Source organism: Octodon degus, unplaced genomic scaffold (assembly GCF_000260255.1).
Source record: "Octodon degus isolate 3935 unplaced genomic scaffold, OctDeg1.0 scaffold00003, whole genome shotgun sequence".
Taxonomy (NCBI): Eukaryota; Metazoa; Chordata; class Mammalia; order Rodentia; family Octodontidae; genus Octodon; species Octodon degus.
This window is the reverse complement of record NW_004524579.1, coordinates 20,559,512-20,566,270: the sequence shown is the minus strand read 5'-3', so window position 1 is coordinate 20,566,270 and position 6,759 is coordinate 20,559,512.

The following is a 6,759-nucleotide window of genomic DNA, read 5'->3' as shown; positions in this document are numbered from 1 at the left end:
ATATCCATTTTGTATCTGTGTATTCAAAGTGGTTGGGATAGATATATAGTTACATTCTGTTAATGAATAGAATGATTTGTTCTAATGGTGTTTGTAAACAGGATATCAAGTCCGCATCTTGTACAGCAATTAACCACTAAGAAGAATGTATGCAATGTGTTAATTATTAAAACTGTCCTAAGGATTTGATTTGAAACTGTCTCATTGCTATTTGTTTATCAATAAAATTAAGGCAAAAAAACAGTTATGAATAAATTTGTCAAAAGCAAAAAAAAACAAAAAAAAAAACAAAAAACAAACAAAAAAAAAACCCAATGCTTTAGGGGCTGGGATACAGCACAACAGCATAAATGCCTGCCTGGGAAGTGCAAGGTTCTGAGTTTGATCACAGTAACGAGGGGGAGGTTGAAGAACATGCTCTAAACGCCACATGGTAATTACTATTTTTTTTTTTTTTTGGCAGAACTGGGGATTGAACTCAGGCCCTTGCACTTGCCAAGGAAGCACTTATTCTACTGAGACATCTCTCCAGCCCTTACAATAAGTATTTTTAAGGTAAACCATACACATAGTTTTTATTCATTAATATTCATAAATACACAAAACAGCTTCATTAGAAATTTTAACTTACCTCTTCAATTTAAATATGGAGTATTAAGAGAACCTTTTGCATGTCAAGGTATGGGAAGCAGAAGTCATCCTTGCTCTGTTACCTACATTTACCTGCTAGAAATAATGATTAGTTAAGTGGAAATAATTGTCATATACATTTTTCTCTTCCTTTTGAATGTACACAACATAACAAGAATGACATCCCTGAAATTACAAGCACCAAACAGACTTAACATAATCATTGCTCACATTCATTGCACTGCCTGCAAAGCGGGATGTCATCAACAAGGAGGGGGTGGCGTCTCATTTCCTCCATTACTGTCTTTTAAATTTAGGTTTTCTAACTATCAACTATGGACAAACTATAAAATCAAATTTAGGAAACAGATTTGATCAAAAGCAGGCAGACATTACAGGACAGAAGGCAGTTTGGCAAATTGAGTGTGAAAGGCTGTGGATGATCACTATGCCTGAGAACAGGCTCCACAGCATTCCAGCCAGGGCACTAGGCTGAAGCCCTTTCAAGGAACAAAGTGTAGGCAACTATATTATCTGAAAATTGAAAAGAAAAATTCAAGAGATGAGAGAATCAGAAAATCAGAGCCACAAATATTGTGTTTGTGTGTTTCCCAACCTACCAGACATCATAATTATGCATGCATATGGAAAACATTTAAGCAGTTCAACTAAAGCAAAAAGAATTAAATGTGACATTTTGTTGCCAACCTACTGAGTGGAGATAGTTTACAATTTTATTCTTCTCAAGTTAACTTCCTGAAAAAAAAAAAAAGCTACTCTTCTGGATAAAATAACAATTCAGAATGGTATTTGTAATGTTTTATGTCACAATCTGACATTATTTTTCATATAAAGATAAAACAATGTGGTACTGTTAGGGTTTCTGTCTAAATATCCCCCCAACTTCATGCCATCATGGCGTGGGCTTCTAGAGTTTGTAATTAATTCATGAGCCAATGCTGTGATTGTGGGTTTGAGTGATGCTGGGGTTATGGGTGTGAGTGCTACACCTGCCCTGGGGCAGATAGACTGAATACAATATAAGGAAGGGTAAGAAACTGTTCACTGCCCCTACTCTTCCCTTTTTGCTCTTGCTGTTTTGGTGTTTTCTGTGGCCATGAATTGTTGCCTTTTGCCATGTGCTGCTCTGCCTTGAAGCCAGCTAAGTATAGACTAAAACCTCCACAAATTGAGAGCTAAATAAACCTTTCCTTCCTTAATTTTGAATGTCAGGCCTTTTGTCTCAGCAATGAAAGAAAAGTGACTAAGACAGGTACTCAAGAGGAAGCAGGGCAAAAGCTGGTGGTCAGCAGAACATTGCTCTCGTGCACTGATGGCCAGCAAACTCAACCACTGCCTTAGATTGTGGATTCTGAGACTGTCCAATTATCCAGTGTTAACTAATAATGTTAACTATTTTATTGTGAGAATGGATTTACAGGGCTGGGGAGATAGCTCATTAGAATAAGCACTTGCCTGGCAAGCGCAAGGACCTGAGTTCAATCTCCGGTACTGAATAAATAAATAAATAATGAAAAAAAAAAAAGAGGAAAGACAGTAGAAATTAGCCTTGAGTTGACACAGGTGTTGCATATCTAAGTAAAAAAGAATTTAAAATAGAGAAAATTATATAGAATCAATGCTCATTATGGATAAAGTATAGGAATTTTTCTCAGAGGATGTATGCATAAAATCTATACCAAGTATAAACCATTTGTTAGATTTAACATTTAATTAAGAGTCATAGACATGAATATAGATCCATAAAAACTATTCACAGTGAGAAACAAAGCATGGGACCGGGGAGATGGCTCAGTAGAATAAACACTTGCCTGGCAAGCACAAGGGCCTGAGTGCAATCCCCAGTTCTTCAGAAAGAAAGAAAGAAAGAAAGAAAGAAAGAAAGAAAGAAAGAAAGAAAGAAAGAAAGAAAGAAAGAAAGAAAGAAAGAAAGAAAGAAAGCATGTTTATCTGTGTGGATGGAAGGGGACTTAGAAAAGAGAAACAAAGCTAAGGATCTATAGCCAATATCACTGAGGTTGTAGCTTAAATTAAAAGAAGGCCCAGTCATCTCCAACATCTGGTATCACCCGCATGTGTATAGTAATGACAACATGATTTTTCAGATCTAATTATGGTACCTAATCAATTTCCACTGGGAAATTATTCGACAGGATATAACAAAATCACACTTACACAGTTTCTCTAGCTAATCACTGAGGGAGAAGTCAGAGTTTAAATGATTTAAACTAGGATGCATATGCTTAGGTCTTCAGATAATAATAGAACTAATTTTTAAAATAGTTTTGAAATCATTTAGTCGAACTAAACAAAAAGAACTATTATTATTATTATTATTATTATTATTATTTTTGGTAGTAGTATCTTTAATGTATTTTAGTACAGGATCTACAGGATCTCAGTACACAGATTGAGCTTGTAGTGATCCTCCTGTTTTCAGCCTCCCAAGTGCTGGGATTACAGGCACAGGCCACTACACTCAGTCTCAATGGCTATCTCAGTTCATCGGGAGGGGAGAGCGGCACAGCATGCTAAGCATTGAACCCTGAATCTGTGTTTGCCTAAGGAGTGGCTTTATTCTGATGAGCTATCTGGCTGACCCAAGAATTATTGTTTTTACAAACTGCATACTGGTCATCTCAACCTAACACACAAAGAAATCTCTTGATGGTAATAAGCGCTTTTCTCTCTCTCTCTCTCTCTCTCTCTCTCTCTCTCTCTCTCTCTCTCTCTCTCTTTTCAGAACCTGGGATTGAACTCAGCCCTTGTGCTTGCCAGGGAAGCGCTTATTCTACTGAGCCATCTCCCCAGGCCCCCATTTTTCTCTTTAAATAAGACATTTTGGTAAGTGGAAAGCTATTTGTACAGGAACATCATGCATTTTTCAAGATGTTGAAAATTTAGTATTAAGTATTTTATTTGGAACCTTGAATTACAGCTCTGATCAGTTTGTCCTGGTGGTTCTTTTGAATTCCCCTTGAATGGTGATCTAATTTCTTACACTGTGGCCATGTGGAAAGTACTTCTCTGGTCAAATAAAGCCAATAGGAGCTTTGCACCAAAGAATGCTTGACTAGGTAGGCAGACTTAACATGCAGAGCAGCACTGGGGAGGCACTCTGGTGTGTTTTCTTATATTAATTCTGCTGATTTGTTTTTGTTTTCAGAAAAATAGCACTTAAAGTCCAGGCTTGTGATGATTATCCATTTTCTCTCAAGAGCACAACCAGTTAACCTGGAGGCACTCTTCGTAGAATTGCCAAGTCTTTATATTGATGCACTCATTGTATAAATTCTTCATAGATTGAAAAAAAATGTTTTACAGATTCACCTTCCACTTGGAGGAAAATGAAAGGCCCTAATACCAATTAGAGCACATCATGTAGTACATTATATAATGCTCCGTTTTATTTAATGTAAGTTTTTTGAGCAATGGCTTTTCATAATAAAAAGAGGAGAGGATAAATGGTGAGAATGTAGAAAAATAACCCAATTTTCTAATGAAGCATGAACATGATATTGCTTTCCTTGTCTATTTCCACTAATCCTCTCTTCCATTCATCTCTAGTCCTCAAATGTCACCCACCCTTTTATTTTCTGATAATGTTATAACTAAAACTTGTCTACACTAATAGTATCTAAGGTTTATATCTAAAGTTTACCTATACTGATAGTAGACAAATACAGTAAATTATGACTGAATATATTTTTTTGAATTTGTACTTACCCATATATCTCATTCTTTTACTGGTCCTAATAAACAATATTTAAATGTTTGTTCAATTGTATTTATTTGTGCTTTACATTGTTAATTACTATCAATGAATTTTAAGGATATATCTTTCTTCTTCATCTCTATTATCCAAGCATTAAAAGCAAACATAATACTGTAGAAGAAATTTAATCATTTGATTTGAGTGAAATCCATCTTGTTCAGGAGTCTGAAGGTGAAGAGAGGGTTGTGGGGGCCAAAAGTTATTCTAAGAAAAACTGACCCAGCGACTCAGTCATCTCTTAGGTTTATGATATGCCCTCAAGTTGACCTTTGAATTTTGTCTGAATTTTAGAATATGTAAATGAAACTCACCTCATCATCCACCCTTCTTCATGGCTTAGTTGGTCCAAAAGTGCATTTAGGTGTCTTTCTTTTTATTGAGAGTCTCTGGGGTGCGACTGAAGGTATCACTTCAGCTGAAGTAAGAGTTGGCTCCTGGAGTGAGCCATCTTTATCGAACCTAGCAGTCATTTTCTAGCAGCTTTCCTTCTCAAGAGCTTCCCCTTTGTTCACTTAACTATATCAGTAGCCAGCAATCTCTTGCTGAACTCTGTCATAACTTTGCTTAATTTTCTAATTTTTTCTGCTTTGAGCCTCGGTGGGCTTTGCATCCAATCATTCTTCAGCTCATGGAGCCTTATTTGCAACAAGGGAAAATTGTTACATCCATGAACATGCTTGAAATGTTATTATACTTTCTGGCTATTGCTTTCTGCTCTCTGTGTCTTCAGCATTCACTTAGCCCAGTCAAATTCAGAATGGGCCTCTCAGAAATAGCAAAAGGAGCATTCAAGCTTCATGTGGAGGACAAAAGGACATGTTGATGTGAGTGGGCTTCCATACGTTGTACCACAAACCAGTACTGCTTAATGTTTCCCATCTGAAACATACATTAGAGCTCAATTTTTATGCCTTTTGATTTTCCAGCTGTTGAAGTACTACTTATACATGTATTGATCAGTTACACCTCTGTGTGAATATATTTAACACAGAATTTCCCCAAAGCACATTTTAATAGTGGAGAGGGACTTTTTCTCACAGGTAGCTGTGTACCTAAGACATTTGGGGGAAGATTCCCAAAAGAGGAGACAAATAGAGCGAAAATAATAGCTAGAAAATAAAACTCAATGCACTGAGGAAGAATTGCCAGACATCTCCACCTTGTTGTATTTCTTTCTCACATTCCCCATAGAAACAATAGCAATACCTCAAGTTAACTAGCTTTATTCATACTTAATCACTCATAATAATTGAAACATTTCTTTGCAAATTTCTGTGATGTTTTTAAAGATGAGCTATTTTCTTGCTATCTTATGTGAGGTATTCTAAGGCACTTCATATTCCATGCAGCCAGGCTTTCCAAAAGACACAAAATGTCCTTGTCTTGGTCCTCTGATGCTCAAAGCTGATAACTAACTTGGTATTCCACTTAATCACTCTGTGCATTGGCTGCCCTCACTGAAATCTGTATTTCTTAGTCTCTCCAAGTACTGTAATTCTTTACCTTAGAGATGAACACTAACTTTATTCTCTAAAGTTTCATAGGGATTTTTGACTCAAATATGTTAACTTTATAACCAGAGATTTATTATTTTGCTTTTATCCAATGTAAAAAACAGAGAAGTCTTCTAAATCTGTAATTACATGACTCAAATGTCCCTCACTATCAGTAGCTTCTGAGGTATTTTTGTTGTTGTTGTTTGTTTCCTTCTATATAACCTAACTGATTCTTATTCTTGGACATTTTCAAGGCAAGAGCAGCCTTTTTAAATTAGTTCATTATTGTACTCCTTAACTGGATACCTGTTGCCTGTGAATTTAGTCCCCTCATAGTTCAGCTTTCTCCAGTACATAATTTCAATTTCTTCAGCTTTTGCCTCTGATTGTTACTTCTACAAACTGCCTCTGTTCATGACCTGGCTTCTTGCAGTAAGGCCCTGGGAGTGTCCTCGAATTTTTGAAGCTTTACTCAATTCTAGTTCAGCATTCACATCAAAAAACAATGGCAACTCTTGTTGCATAGGTCCTGCTTTACCTTGGTCTTAGCCATCCAGCAGAAAAGTATAAAAATGAATTATAAGACGTAAAGCCATGCTGTTATGTTGAGCTGAGTGACTCAGGTCAACAATTTCTGACATTGCCAGTCAAGCGGAAGACTCAATACTATTATGGACTAATGGACTCTTTTAGAATATTTTGCTGAGTTTACACACCTATGATATTCAAATAATGGAACTTAACAAAAAAAGGGGATACAGATGAATGCCCATTTTGTATCTGTGTATTCAAAGTGGTTAGGATAGATATATAGTTACATTCTCTTAATGAATAGAG